The sequence below is a fragment of the Ammospiza nelsoni genome, chromosome 6 (genome assembly GCF_027579445.1).
Source record: "Ammospiza nelsoni isolate bAmmNel1 chromosome 6, bAmmNel1.pri, whole genome shotgun sequence".
Classification (NCBI taxonomy): Eukaryota; Metazoa; Chordata; class Aves; order Passeriformes; family Passerellidae; genus Ammospiza; species Ammospiza nelsoni.
Genome location: NC_080638.1, coordinates 50,932,688 through 50,949,518, shown reverse-complemented (window position 1 = coordinate 50,949,518; position 16,831 = coordinate 50,932,688).

Genomic DNA, 16,831 nt, shown 5'->3' with positions numbered 1-16,831 from the left:
GTCCTGAAACCTCCAGCAGGGGAAAGCTGATTTGGGTTCTTTGTATTTCTCAAATCAGTTAGTTCTTGGGCACACAAAGCATAGTTAACACTGTTCATTTATTCACCAGATATTTGACAGAGATATAGAAAAAAGTTAGCAGTAAATGGAAGACCAAGGAAAGAGGAAGAAAACGGTGATGGTGGAGATGGGCAGGCTTTTGTATGTGGTGACTTTCTCACCAAGAGCACACAAAGCCCTTGAATCAGATTCACATGCAGACAGGGACAGTGAATTAGTATGGGGATGTTCCTGGAGTCTGAACTTTTAAAAGTGAGTAACAAGTGATGGAGAACTGCCTCCTGCCAGCCTTCACCTCATAGCAGAGAAAAGGCCAGCATTGCCTCTGTTCTCTGATTTTGGGAGAAAGCATTTTGTTTTAAAGTATCCATTTGATTAATAAGCTTTGTATAAATGATTAATAAGCCATCGAAGTCTCTAATATCATTTTAACTTGGGTTTTGTTTACTCTCGATTTGCCTTCTAAAAAATGTTTATGCAACATTATGAGGCAATGCATATTTATCAAAGACTGCAGGTTAATGGAGGATGATCAGGAAAGCAGAGAGAAAACATGATTTGCCTATTAAGTTGAATTAGGAGAATTTGGAGGCAAAATGCATGGTAACTGTTACTCAGTGCCTGCCAAAACTTAAATCATCATCTTTTATCAATGCAATGCCTCCCCTCCCAGAGTACATTGCAAATTATGATAGAATCATTTCACATTACCTTCAAAATTCATCTACCTCTTGAGAAGTATATTGTCTCTATGCAGCAGTCTCACACAATATTTTTGGCTATTAAAATGAACTCAAAAACAGAGTGAAACGTCAGACTGAACAGTGTAAGGCAGAGTACTGCTACAGATGGAACATTGCGTACTGGTATTTTTTTAAATTACATTATTTTTAATGCCCTACAACTGGACAAGTTGTGAACACAGGGGACATAATGAGAATCAGTACAGAAAAGCCACATTGCATGCTCACAAATGCACTCCCCTGTCTTGCATTCTACACTTTCCACTTTGTCTCACAGGTCCTGTGGCAGAGCTGGGTACAGATACACCAGCAATAACCGGGAATAGGTTATATAACTGGTATTCCTTGCCAAGTGGGAGCTGCAGGCTCTCTTTTTGTTTTTTTTTTTATTTTATTTTATTTAGCACATATAATGAATTTCACAGCAGGTTATATCTGCTTTTCAGATAACAGGTCTTCACTGAAGAAAGTGACAATAAAACTACGTTAATGTGACCTTGAAACTACAAAGCTTTATTCTGGGGAATATCAGACTTGCAAGCATTGTGTCCATCATTTTATGAATTCACCTTGATGATAAATTAATGAAATTATAATCTTTCCATATAAGACTGATCCATGATGTCAACACAGACAAAATGCATGCTTTCTGATTACCTCTTTCTGCTTTTAAGATGTATCAGAGAAGGAACTTTCCTACAGTTTACATATGCCTATCAAACCATCATGGTCTAACAGCTCCAGAAATCCAGAGATCGACCTCTGAGATTGTGCTAAAACTCCATAGTGACTTGACCCTGAACTTTGGCACAAGCCTGCCCTTTCCTGCTCTGTTCCTTCTCACCCACCCAGAACACATGCATCAAATTAACAAGGAATGGAGCATTTCATTAGTTTCATTCATTCATTTAGTCTGTGGCTTAACAAATTTTATATATGTTGCTGGACTGGGAGGATCAAATTTTACCATATTCTGCAGTCTCAGTCTGTATGAAAGCATAATTGTTCTATTCATTCTCATGGAATAAAGACTGACACAAAATAAGCACTCGGAAGGTTTCAAGGGAGGATTTGTTTACAGGTCAAATGGGTCCCCAAAGTTTTGCTCCTAAAGCCTATAGTCCTTGGGCGTGTTTCAGCATCATGGTTGGTGGCCACAACAGGAACTTTCTGCTAGTGTGCTCCCACATGAAGTGAAGAATCCAGTTTGAAAGGAAACCAGGTGCAGTACATGAAAAGAAAGTCTGACATGCTCAGTACAAAGTTTACTTTTACATTAATAGAAGCAGGAAGCAAGAATTTTGTGTGTTAGGTTATGCTCTGGAACTCACAGGGCAATTGCAACAAACTCAATGGCCTCAGCTACTACAGACAGAAAATGAAGACTGCAGACAGAAATGGGAGATTTCAATGTCAGTTGGAATTATTTTGGATATAGTATGGAGTAAAACACTCAGAAATCTATTCCACTGAACCTATTTGGGAAACAAGTTTGAGGAAACCAGAAGAGGATACAAAATATATTCTGACTAAATCAAAGTCTTACTCTTCTAGGACAAAGATTAATGTATCTTCAAATCAATTTATTTTTTCTAATGAAAAAATGTATTATGTTTGGCTAAAATGTTATCATTTTATTTTCTGCTCGTTTCCACTGAGAGGGTGCTCAGAAATCTTTTTTCCAGCAATACAACAGCCAAAAACTCAAGCACATTAAGAAACCACACAACTGGAACACACTAACAACAAAAATATACCTTTTTTATTGGGTTTGACCTACCTTAAGTTTTAAATCAAACTGAAGCAATCAAATTTTTAAAGTCTGATCAGCTGAGAAATAAGAATATTAAATATGATTAAATGTGATTGCATTTGAGTGTGAGGACTGTTCTTCCATTACTGCTTTGATTAAAAAAAGCAATCTGAGCTGTGAGGTAGAAAAGTTAAATGCAGCAAGAGAAAAATAAAAGGGCTTGAAGTTTCTTTCCTTTCTTTTTCAAAATATATTATTTCTTGTGTGAAAAAAATAGTATGATTTTAAGTATGTGCTTTTACAAACCAAAAGCTCATTGGCAAAGTTTCTGTAACATAATATTCCTTCATGCTTCTTAATTATAGAAAATATGAAGATGAAAAAAAGGAAGAATAAAAAGTTGTTCTTATGGGACTTCTGAGAACAAGAATAGGAGACACATTTTGAAATGAAAAATGGACTGGAAACCTTGGTTCTTAAGCTGGAATTTAATTGGTGCAATATTGGAGTTTAAAGAGTAATAAAGTTTTTGTCCTCAGGTTATGAGAAGAAAATTACCCATAACAATTTTTTGGATTATAATATCTTAGCTGCTTCACCAGTCTATCTTCTGATATTATCATCATTACTGCTCTGATAATTTTCTGTGTTTCATACCTTTACCTCCAAGCACTTGGATGATGCTGAGAACCCCTGTGAACTTTTCAGATATGGGGTGGAGATCAGACACTGATCAAAATTAACTTGAACTGCAGTCTTCAGAGGTGTTTTCAGAAAGGCAAAATGTGCCGCTCCTCAGAGATGAGATAAATAGCAAAACCAGCACAGATCACTCACTCTCACCTCTTAATTGAAAAGTTGGCTGCTGATTAGGAGCTGGCAGTGACCAGCTCAAGCCATCAGGATCCCAATATATATTTTTGACCTTAGTTCTGCACCTCAGAACAGATCAATCACAAATGAATGCTATATTAGTGAAAGTAAGGACTTTTATTGAAGAGAGAAATCTATTAAAAATATCACTCAATGAAATAGTGAAAAACAACTTAGAGAGAGAAAGCTAACCTAGATCGGCAGTGGAACTGTGTGTTTACACAGTACAAGTAGGATAATATGACAACTGGTATATGAAAGGTTCATTTTCTTTTTTGTTTTTTTTTTTTTTTTAATGCAGCAGAAGTTGCAATGACTTTTCTTGCTGAAATATCTGAAAAATATTCTAGTTTGCCACAAAGTAATATCTACACAGGAATACTTTACATTGTCATTGTTCCAAACCACTGAATGCAAGAAAAAATCCTCAAAAGGATTCTCAAAAGGCACATTAGGATGAGTCTGAGGTAGGAAACTTCTTTTTTAAACCTGTTTGAATAGGTAAAACTATGAGAACCACACAGCTGAAGCATTAGTCTCTGCATTTCTTATTCCTTGCTCTTCTCTCATTTTAAGAATGTTGAATGCAAATGCACTGGACACTAGTGTAACAATATAGAGTGAATCCTGGATGTGGACCTTGGGTGGATGTACATGCCTGAATTCTCACTGTTGGTGCATCAATCCTGTCTGCACCTGTTCATCACAGAACCAAGCCTTAAAAGGGGACTGACACCAAGAAAATGTATTGGTGTGGCCCAAGGACTAATTTTCAAGCTTGGATCAAGTAAAAGTGATCCAAGTGCTTATGCAGTTAAGAATTGGATTTACATGCCTGGAAAGCTTTAGAGCCAGACTTCCAAGCTAAACATTTGTGTAAACCACTCATAAGACAGGAGAGTCTCTCCAAGCTTGACAGTTGTGTTTTACCTTCGTAAGAAATGTAAGGAAACTGAAAATAACCCCTCTCTGCTCATTCACACACATGTGCACATACTTGCAGTTCCTACCTTGAACTGAAAAGATACCTAGGCAGAGGAGACAAAACGAAACCATATTTTACAGGCTGGTGTACTGAGGGCACTGCCTGATAAACTCTGGTGATTTATAGCAAGTATCAGCAAGAGGTTATTGTTCCTACCTGCCTACCATCTTTAATGCGTTAAAATGTCTGTCCTTTAGCTACTGCCTCTGTTTTATGGGGGCACAGACTGGCCCTGTGGTCTATGGTGCTTTCAGAGGAGGCACAGTGACCCTTCAGCTTTTCCCACCATGGCATCAGGGGCTTCACTCCCCTCAACAAGCACCACCAGAGCTCATGAGTCAGAGTCAAGACACAGAAAGGCTTTGCTGAAGAAACACCTGCTGAGCTCATTGGTGCAAAAGTACAGCAAGACAATCTGTCAGAATGACAAATATAAGATCAGTTTTCTAATTCTAAGTCCAGCACCTATCAAAATGCACATTTTCCATTACAAGAATGAAAAGATAGATGTACGATGACACCTCCAGAGACACAGATATGAAAGAGACATTAAATTTATACAACTTTCATTCTTAGAACTAAGGCTAAACCTTTCCAAAATGAAGAGTAAGAAAAAAAAAAAAACAAACAAAAAAACAAACAAACAAAAAAACACAAAACACCAAAAAAAAAAAAAGGCACTCTAGATAGAGCATACCAGCATTTTCTTCAGCAAGGAAAAAAAGTTTATAATGGAGGCACTGAAATAAGTTTAATTATAGAAACATGAATGGCATCCCTATAATAAAATAAACCAACAAGTCAAATCAATGTCCTTGCCCTTTATTACAAAGTTGTGTGCTTTTCTTCTCTGATATGGCAGCTATGGAAGCTTGCCTCCCTACTACTGGTTCTTCTTACACTATACTGGGGTTTAGAAAAAATGTAAAGCTCAGAAGCACAATGCTCTTGTAAAACTGAAGAGCATTTATTTCTTATATGTAAGACTTGGTTTGCCAGGACAGTCTCACAAGATAAATAGTCTTGTTTTCATAAGGGCCTTGGTACAGCAGGAATTATATTTATTCTAAATTTCACTGTCATCATGCTAGCATTTCACATGAAGCAGAAAGTGCTTCCTCGTATATCAGTATGAAAATGTGAAAGACACCCTGGCTTAATGTTATTTTAAGAGATCAGAATTCATCTTTCAGCATGTGTATCACTCTCTCAGTAGTATAACAGAGTAAAATTATGTTATTGTTCTGTGCCCAGGGAAATAAAAAAGACATTGCCTTTTTACCATCTAGAGTAAATTCTGATTGAATCTTATGATTTAGCTAGAGCATGATGCAAAATCTGCTGAAATCAATGGGATCCCGTGTATTGATTTCAGAGGGCTTTCAAACATGCACTGTTAGGAAGACATTTGTGAATTGTTCGCTATTAATTTGAGTTTGTTATCAAACACTAAATCACTTAAGGATCTTACAGATTTTATAAACCTCTATTTGGTTGCAATGGACTTTACATTGCTCCAAATCTCACCATAATTTATTCAATAAACTGGATAGATGTGATCCAGGTCGGAAAAGTATGTATGCTAGCATTTAGAACTCGAGCCAAATCTCCTTTTACTTTATTATGTTTTACCATTTCTTTAACATAACAAAAAAAATATTTCTACTTTGTTTGAAACAGTTGAGAAATATCTCTTCCAAATAACATGCCAAGCTTTCAAAGACCACCTTCATCAAGAAGCATGGTCACTAAACATTCATTTATGCAGTAACTGGAAAGTGCTATTTAGGATTGGCGTTCCTTTGGTTCTATAAGAGCAAAAAGTCTTACTTTCAGATATCCATAGCCTCAGAAAATGGTGATTCACAACTAATCATAGCAAGGCAGAGGTTTTTGGGCCAAAATCAGAGGAGTTAGAAAGACAAGTTGCTCTAGAGGAATCCAAGAAGCTCCTATAACAGCCCTGGCTCCATGCAGTGGCATCACCCCATGGCAATAATGCTTCTAAAGGGTCCCTATTTCATTTCTGGTAACATCCTGAGTAAGTCTTTGCCCTTTAGTTCACCTTGAACATTCCTCCATGGGCCAAAAATAATATGACCCTTAGCAGAACTATGTCTCCCTGATTGAGGCTGTAACACAAATGGACCAAAGCCAGGAAATTTAAAATTAAGCTGACACTTTGTCCTTTAATTCTAGCTGTCAGAGAGAAGAAGAAAAAAGAAAATCAGTTTCACAGAACAAATTCTCCAGACTTAAGTTTTAATGAAGTTACAGTGTCCTGTTTTTTATGGGTTATGTCCCAAGCCTATCTTTATTCAGTGGGTTGATTTTTTTTTATTTTTTTTTTTAACATTTAACTTCTTCACCTTTTAAAGTAAAAAGAAGAAAGGAAGAAGTCTTTAATAGAAAGTTCTCCAATGCATATTAATTATCTAAGACATCAGAATGACTGCTTCAGTTAAATACATATTTATAAATATTTTTAAATGTACATTATTTATGAATAGACTGGAACTGTTATAAAGGCATCCATTCCTGTCTGAGAAGGTAAATATATCTTTACTATTTTTAATTAAGTGACATTATTTGAGAAAGAGCAACTCTGATAAAAGTCCTCAGTGTGTAGTTCTGACTTCCCTGTTCAAAGAATTCACCCACAGACATAGGGAATTGGTCCCCTCAGGCAAAATACACACTGCTCAAGAGTCACAAAAAATGTTGTACACAGGGAGTCCCTACTTCACAAATATTTAGGGGAGAACCTCCTTTTCTCATCTGCCACAAAAGATCTGTGGCTTTAGGTTTATGACTTTCACTTGGTACTGCAACACATCCTGGTTTCAGTTCTTAGGCCAGCAGGCAATTTGTAATATTTACACTTTATACTCCTCAGGCTCTTTTCTGAATAGCGGCTGACCAGGATGGAAAAAAGGCTGATTCCAGTCGGTTGTGTTGTGAGAGGAGAATGTTTGCTGTCTACAACTCAATCATTTGGTTCACGTCATTCCTCCATCTTCTAAACTTCCATTTATCTGAGGCTCAAGCTTTGCATTCAAAACATGCAGATATGCTGGTGCCATTCAAAAGTGTAGGCATTGCTTCTCACTGATTGTTTTGTTTAATTCACGTGCCTTCCATGACAGCATAACTACGGCATTAAGCACTAATAGAATAATAATAATCCTTTTAGTCTAGAGAAAAAAGTTTTGAATTTTCCTTCAAAAGTTTGCTACTGAGTCAAATTCTACATTAACCTCTCCTGAATTCATTTCCAGATTCAAACTGCAAACTACTGGAGGCTTTTGCATAACTTCAGATTTTCTTATGAAGAGCTTACACAGCTCTAATCTGCACATGAAACTCAGACTGACGTCAATGGCTGGTTTATGCAGGGATCAAGGGCACAATATGCAGTCAAGATCCCCTCTGCAGATAACCCAAAAGCAGAGCTTTGACCTTATAGCTCAGCAGAGAAAGCTAGATGCCAGTTGAGATACTGGCAGTCTAAAAATATTCACATTCAAACCTCAAACAAATGTTTGAAACACAGAATAAACCAAATATTCTTGCTTGGAGTTTGTATTCATTTTACTTCTCTGTGCTATCATGAAATTTTATATTTTATTATGGAAACAGGTTTAAGATACAACATTTTGGAATTTAAAACAGACTCTCAACCTGTTTTCCGTCTTTAGCAATTTCAGCCTGCAAATAATTGTGGCAGCTCATTCCATGTCTGCAGTTTTAGGAACAAGTGGGATACCTTTGGCCATGACTGCCCTGAAGCAACAGCAGTGTATCCAAAACCACAGGCTTTCAAAGACATTCTGAAGCATAACTTCACTTTTTAGTGTCCTCTTCAAGAAAGAGTGATTCTCAGGTTTAAGGCCTGAACACTGGAGAGAAGATGAAGTTATTTTAGACTAATATTCTTTGTTCAGTCTCATTTTCTTTTGCTGGAAGCAGAGATAATACTCGTATGCACTTCTAAAATTGTGCTGTTGAAATACTGTGTTCTGCCTGACAGAACATGCAGCCCATTTCCCAGAAATACAGTGTCTTCTCTGCCCTTAGAAAATAGGGACCAGCTGATGAGTTAATTTTAAACTGTCAGCCCCAACCAAAATCCAAGATGCAATCGCACCTTTCCTTTGGTGAAGGCAGGAACGAGGGTCCAGGCTTAGAGATGGCTCACAGATAGTCTCTACAATAAACTGAAAGTTACAAAGAAGAGGGGATCAAGGTGGGCACAGACTGGGAAAAAACTCTTATCTGAAAATGAACTTCACTTCAGGTCCTCTCTCACACTAACTGGGTCCTGATGATGTACAAAGCAGAACTGCTTCAGGGTTTTACTCACCAAACACTTTGTGAGATAACTTTGTTAACAATTTTATTTTAGGGAAAATATGGTTGGGAATAAGGGAACAGTCCAAACAGATATTAAAATAATCAGTGCCCTATGCTTTTAAAGAAAGAGCAAAAACCCTGTGGTGCATTTCCATTAAATATGTATTAGGCTTTTTTGTGAAGGAAGTTCATTACAACCTGGTCACTGTGGTGTCAAATTAGACTATACAGCATGATTGCAACCTTTCTATTGTTGCCAGAAATATTCTTCCTGAGTCAAAATTACATTTATGAAAAGTCAAAAGGCTTTTCAGTGAGAGAGAAATAAGTTCTCTGTTTCCAAAAGAAAAAAGTATGTGAAATTTAATATTATTAACATTAGTTTCCATTAATATTTTGCACTGCAATGTTTTCTTGAACAAAACAATTACATGTGGCAATCTGAAGCAAAGGCTTAATATCTATTATACAAACTTACATGCAAATTAGAATCTGATCAGCATTACTGGCATTTTGAGTGTGATATGCTATGAAATATTTCATTTGCTTCAATGCAAATGACTGCATAGGATATGGAAGGTTATTTATAACTGACCACATGTATTGCCATGTCTACATGCAAGGGGCATATTTAAAGTTGTTTAATAATGCTGAATAATGTTTGTTGAATTTTTTTGGTTGGGTGAGTGGGTAGGTGAGTTTTTGGGGCGGTTTTTTTTCTGTATTCTCAGGTGTTAAACAGTAATATTCCCCTAATTATTTTTGTCATAGTTACAAATTTTTTATCAGCATTTTACTGGAATTTTTGGAATAGATTTCAGTGTATTAAAATGTTGTCATTGGCAGATAAATTCGTACAGAATAGAATCATAGAATGGTTTGGAAGGGACCTAGTTCCAATCCCACTGCTGTGGCCAGGATACCTTCCACTAGGTTGGGTTACTCAGAGCCTCATCCAGCCTGGCCTTGAACATTTCCAGGGATGAGGAGTTCACAACCTCTCTGGATAACCTGTTCCAACTCCCTCACCACCCTCACTGTAAAGAATTTCTTCCTAATATTGAATCTAAGCCTACCCTCCCTTACATTAAGACCATTCCCCTTTGTCCTATTTTCTCTACCTGACCTTGTAAAAAGCCTCTCCAGCCCCTTTAGTTACTGGAAGGGGCTGTAAGGTCTCATCAGAGCCTTCTCCTCTCCAGGCTGAGCAGCCCCAACTCTCCCAGCCCGTTTTCACAGCAGAGATGCTCCAGCCCTCTGATCAACTCAGTGGCTTTCCTTGGGACTCATTCCAATGGGTCCAGGGTTTCCTTGTGTGTAGAGCCCAGATCTGGATGCGCTATTCCAGGTGGGATAAGATGGATACAAATTACAAAATGAAGACAGTGTGCTGGACTCATTGAAGTGGTGCTTCTCTCTGTAAATCCTACTTCATACCAATCAGTCTAGGCATGATCACTTTGCCTACTTGCACTGCAGAGAATAAGCCCAGGACTCAGCTCAGTAAGCCACTTTCCCTAACCACTTTGTCGGGTCAGAAAACCATTCACTTCACAGCAAACTTATTCTGCCCTCTCTCCCTCCCTCAACTCATACACAAGCACAAGGAACATCTCTCCTTGAGTGCACGTTTTACAAGCTTAGCAAAAAGCCCTACACAAACTGTCCAAAGCATGCAATTTCTAAAGGGTCATAATTCAGTCAACTGAAAACTGACTTTTTCACCTGCAGAAGTGCACCTCACCCGTTACAGCTTTTTTTTCTGCAGCTTTCCACCACTAGCCTTGCCTAGAAGGCTATTCATAATGAAAAGAGTCACAAGGACTTCGTGTGAATACACAGAAAGCTATTTCTCTCCCCATTTTTCTCAAAGAAACTCAAATTTCACCTCTGCCCCTAAGCAACATTTTTCTTTTAAACCATTTCAGTATAGGAAAGATTTGGCCCAAGTGGTGCCATTTTCAGAAACCTACATATGACTGAAAAGAAGCAGGGACTAAACAGAGAATATCAGCATTGGTATTTTGTTAGCTGTGACTTGACCTGACTTGACAGATTTATATTTTAATGTGGATTTCCTCCCACCAGGGAGATTGTTATGCCCCATAAATCCAATATTCACAGAACTCCAGTATTAGGTAGTACTGAGGGATGTAAAATACTAGTGACAAACAGTTTTCCTAGGGTATCAAAAAGAGAAACTGAAGTCTCTGTCTTTGGAAAGGATCCAGCCATCCTCTCCACACAAGGAAACAACTGTGTCTCCCAGCCACAAATTCCCAGCAGCATCTGAGGCTAAAAAGCACATTTAAAATTGACAGGGTAAAGAAATCTGGAAGCCACAGGTAGGGGTTGTTATCCACGCTTCTGTGGTTAGCAGGCTATTACACCTCTGCAATAGCTTAAGACTGCCAGAATTGAATTTGCTTGGGTTCTCCACTTCCTGGAAGATTCAAGCTCCAGTCTCTTTCTCAAGAGCAAGGTATAAAGAGATTACTAGCAACATCATCCTATACCTTCTCCTCTCCAACCTTGTAAATCTGAGGCTGCCCCTGGTTTAAAAGCACTGATGTTAAAGTACCAACAGTGTTTCTCTCCTTGTGTCTTTCCCACTCTTCACTTTTCTTTGCAGATTTCAAGGTGATGACAAAAGAGAGAACAGTCTTAGCATTTGTTAATACCCACTTGACCCACAAAAGAAATTCACTAGCATTCGCAGCTTCTAATTTAAAAACCATTAGACCGTTCCGCTTGGCGGACCAGATCTAAATATTCTTAAAGGGGTGGTTTAATTTAATCATTACCTTAACAAGCCCCCTTTTAAAATGATGATCCGCCAAATTCAGAGGATTTGTTTTGGAATCTGATCCAATAACTGGCTTTGTACAAAGAGAAGCATAGCCGCATCTGATTTGGTTCAGAACGGGGTGATAATCATGAAAATTACTTTGCATATTTAATCACTGTGAAAACATGAGTACAAACTACTTTCTAGAGATTACCTTAAAAAAAAAAAGCTTCAGGCTTTGCAGCAAGCATGCCAAGTACTTTGATTTACAGAGAATTATTTGGATTTTATAGAAAGCTCAGTGTTTCAAAGACTTCAAGCTAGTCAGCCACTGGCAAAGAAAAATTACTAAATAGTACAAGGAAAACTTTTTATTGGAAAAAAATTATGTTAACACCAATTGTGGAGATTTATGTTTGTGGGATTTTTTAAAGTTTGTGTCACTTAGCAATCTAGATTTGAAGCAAATTCCTTACTCAAAATCTCTCTGATCTTGTCAAGAGGGCAGAGACACTCTTCAGATTTGACCTGGCATGTTTCCTCACTGCCAGGGGTGAGTCAGGAGCTGGCAAGTCACAACTGTGCTGTGACCAGGGCTTTGACAAAGTTTGAACTGGAGAGTTTGCATCAGGACTGCTCTCTGGTACCTGTACACAGGGTTTATGGTGGGAAAAAATCTGTCCAGCAAGGCACAGAACTGTCATCATGTCGTAACTTCAGATTTTTATCTAGGTATCATTAGTTGAGGTTCAGCTACACACAGAGAATTTGGAGACAAATTCCTAGAGAAATTAATTTTTCTCACCTAGATCAGACAGATAAGTAAAAATACACTGACTAGTAGTTAGCAAAAAAAGACACATACATATATATGACTTGCAAATATTTCCCTAAGCTGAAGCAACTGGATGCCAGATGAGTATTCCATGGTATGTAAAACTAAATTTGCTGCTGAGATAAACAGGTATAACTCCACTAAATCTGTCTGAGTTGCCTCTGCTTAACACTTCAAGTGAATTAGGCTCTACCTTTACTGTCAGCTGCTTTTAAATCCTTGCACTGTGATACAGCAATGTTTGTAAATAGCCCAGTATCTGAGAGCTATGGTGTAGGCAGAATATCTGAGGGATAATAGTCACAGGCATCTTAGATTATGAAGCCTGCTCTAACAAATATTTGTAGGAACCATCTCAGAGATGTCTGCCTGTTTGTAACTACCATGCTGTACAAAATTCATTAAAAAGTGTGGAAAATTTTCTGTGGAAACTGGTGTAATATGTACATATACTTATGAAATATGCATATATCATACAGATTGCTCTATTATAGAGACACATTTTTATATGTTATATACACACATATATATACACACCTGTATATTTTTGAATACTCTTATATAGTACATATTCCTCTAAGCATTACATGTTCCACAGCTTCAGCAGACTAGAGGTTAATGAACAGGCTTTTTCTCACATATGCACAGAACAGATAATTTTCTTTACTGTTCACGATAAGTTGAAGGAGCATTTGAGTGACAGACCAATTTGTCAATCAACTACAAAGTGTTGAGGAAGCTCCCTCTGCATAATTTTACACACAGAGATCAAATGTGACCTCTGATTGTACAGTGGGTATGGACAGTCAAGGTCACGAAGTCCAAAGGAGTCATGCAAATCACTTACCTTTCCTGAGTGCTTTGACTTCCTAGGGTTATCTGTGCACTAAAATAATCACAGGATTTTAAGAGAAAGATGAAAAATAATTCTTTATTATTTTAAGTGTGTGTATGCATGTGTGAGGAGGGTGTATGTATGAATTCATTGTGTAGCTTAAATGTATGTGTTTTTACTTTATAGCACGAATTATTTTTTAAGGTCTCAACACAGAGCCCCTGGTTCTGACATCTCATGCAGTTTCTCTTGAAAGCTATATTTTAATAGCAGCTCTGTTCATTTAATGTTAGCCACTTCAGATGATTTCTTTGCTAAAACCTGAATTATGAAAATCACTTGTCAATTACCCTGGGTAGCTGTGTAAAAGAATTATTGCACATTCACAGTGAAAAGAAAACTTTATTTTCACCACTTTCCAGTAAAAGCTAATTCAGAGTAACTCCATTTAACAGTTATTTTATGCTGAAATTCTGAATACCTCAGGGAGTCTTTTAGGGATTTTAAAGTCTCTTTATTTATAAATGATTCATGCTGCATTTTCAGAAAAACCTACAATTAGTGTGGGAAGCACAGAGACTCCTTTGGGAAAGGTAAAAAAACCCAACAAAATATACATGCATTATATACAGTCTTTTTATCTATTGTTGTTTTGCAGTGGACTATAAAAAGAAAAGAACTGGAAAAAATGACTAGGAGATATTTTATCTAACCTTTTAAATATATGCCTCAGTGGACAGTATTTTGTGAAGTAGTTACCCTTATGATTTGTACAGCCCACAAAATTCTTTTAATGCAGATTCCATTTTGGCTTGCACCTTCCAACCCCAGCTGTAAATGAGCAAGCTATCCAAGGGGGGAAGCCTTCTGTGGTGACACAGGAGGAGAAACCATTCCCTCCACCTGCCCCCTGTGAGAGTGATGGTCACTAACACTTCCATATTGTTTGCTGCCTGGGTGGTGCTATAACTACAAGGTCTTTGAAATGTTCACACCAGCAGGCATCAAAGATCACACAAGCTCATTTGACTTCATGGGGAATCTTTCTGCTCACTCAAGCCCAACAACAGACACATATTGCTCCACCTGCCAGCCCTGCAGGAGTTAGTGCAACCCCTGTCCTTGTCACACGGGTGGGAGGAATGAGCAGACAAAGGTTATGAGCAGATCAAGACCCTCAGCACACACGCCCAAGGCTCCCATGGCTTCACCCTTGATATGGCTGCCCTTGCTGGAGCCCTGGATTAGCCTGGACTCCTGCTTCATGTGTTGGTGTTAGGGTTAGGGTTAGGGTTAGAAACACACTGAATGGCATCATGTTAAGGGTCATGCCCCACCATGTCTGTTTGCCTTACTGAAATTACACTCAGGAGCACATCACCAAGTGGCAGAGTGGCACTAGGGTTACCATTTATAGCTCCCCTTATCTTCTCTCAAATGAAACCCGATGAAAACCCATTCTTAAATATTCATTCAATCAGACCTTCTCTGTGTGGATGAAATGTTCTTGACTTTACATTAGTGATGGAAAAATCACCATCTCTCCTCTGTGGCATAGTTGCGCTCCTATGAGTTACAAAGAGTGAAAAAGCAAAACCAAACATATTGGCTTCAAAGAGACAAGATCTACTTAAATATATTTTCCCCACCTCCATGCTGAATTTGCACTGGTGCCAAAAAAATGCAAACATAATTTCCTGGGGGTCAGAAAGGTCACCCATAGTTGTTTTACAATTACACCAGCATTTGTAGTGTGAAACTTTCAGGGAGGTGAAAACATAACCATCTGAACCTGCTCACTGACCAGTACCCAGAGAACCTGCCATGAGACACACAGAAGAGATGGCAAGAAGAGCACCATCAGATACTCCTTCTCATTGACAAGATGTGCAGATATCATGGGGAAGAGGTGGTGGTTTGTTATTTTTATGGGAAATCTCAGACTCATTGACTTAAACCTAGAGATGTACAGAATCTGCATCATGTACTTACTGACTTGAACTTATTTGATGGTTTCTTAAACTGCTATAGTAAACATTGTACTAAAATAAAGAGAAACTCATAGCTTGCAGTTAGATGGTATTCTAATTTTCTTTTTAGTCAAGCTCAGTGAATAATACAAATGAAGTAGCAGACTGCACACATACCAGGACTTGCTTTGGCACTGCCGCAATTGCTTGGACATCAGCAGGTGGAATGCAAAAAAAATCCAACTTGAATAAATGGGAATACCTGCAATTAATAGATTGCAGATAAATCAGAATACCATTACTGAGATATTCTCTGTGTGTCAGGCTACTAGAAATGAAAACAAGACCCCTAAGTAGTATGACTTTCTTAACATGCTGTTCTATATTTATTAATCCTTTATATAATATTGCAAGACAGTGATATAAAACTGAAAAGGTGGATCTTTTTCAGTATAATTTTCAATGTAGTATCTACTAAGAAGTTCCCCATTCTCTTGCACACTGGGTTTTCTATCACATCTACCAAACAAACAGAAAATACACAGGCCTATTCCTTCTACTGTTGAAACAAAAAATAGCTAAGTATATCTAGCACTCAAAGCATCCTTCAGGCAATAGGTCTGATTACACCTTCACAATTAGGATTAAATTATCTGCAGGGCTCTCCAGAGCTGGATGAACCAGTAAGTTTTATCAGCATGAAAAGAAGTAAGGGAAAATGGGAAAATAAAGGGAAAAGGAAAAAATGTGTTTTGTTTTAAAAACAATCTCCAAAGTTAATACATTCCAGGTAGGTTTTCCCTACTCTGAGATAAAATATGATAGTTTTTAATTTCCTTAATGCTGTGGACCTAAGAAACAACACAATTTCTATAGGACAGAAGATAGTTCATTGTTCCATTTATATTGCCACAGAACTTACCCCAAGCAACAGCAGTGGTGCATCAAGGTTTGTTTGATTTTCAAGTCATGGACACTTCTTGAGATTTTTTTTCTCATTTCTAAAGATTTTTCATTCTGAAAAAGAATGAGAAGAGACCCTGTAAGTTGTAACAGTTGAATCAGCAAAGTGAGATAAGGCAGAGTGTTGGAGCCAACTGCATATCCCGGTAAAGGTAAATTTTAGGCTTATTTTTCAAAACAAAATATGGCATTCATAAATAGGAGCAATGTACTTCATATTGCCGAGGCAAAACAAAACTTAATTGTGAATCAGCTATGATCTCCACCCCATATGAGATCCTTTGGTCCCTTGGATGACCAAAGCTTTGGGTATCTCACTGCCCAGTTCTCTTGTATTTGTGCAGATCCCACAAATCGCATTGCTTTCACACAATGCTAGTGAACTATTGGCATGTCAGGAAAAACTCGAAATATTGCTATAAAATCAGAATAATGCTACTATGTGAAGTGATGTAGACGTAATGTTGAGTTAAAACTAAACTGACATTTCCTCTTGGACAAGTGCCATCATGGCTTCCACAACTACAAAAAAAAAAACACCCTGTATTTCTTCATTCATCTTTCTTATTTTTAAAGTGAAGTGCAAGACATTTTCTGAGTTATGAATGTAACATGAGATGGCAGTGTAAAAAATTAAGAAATAACACTTTGTATAAAATCCTCAGAAATATGT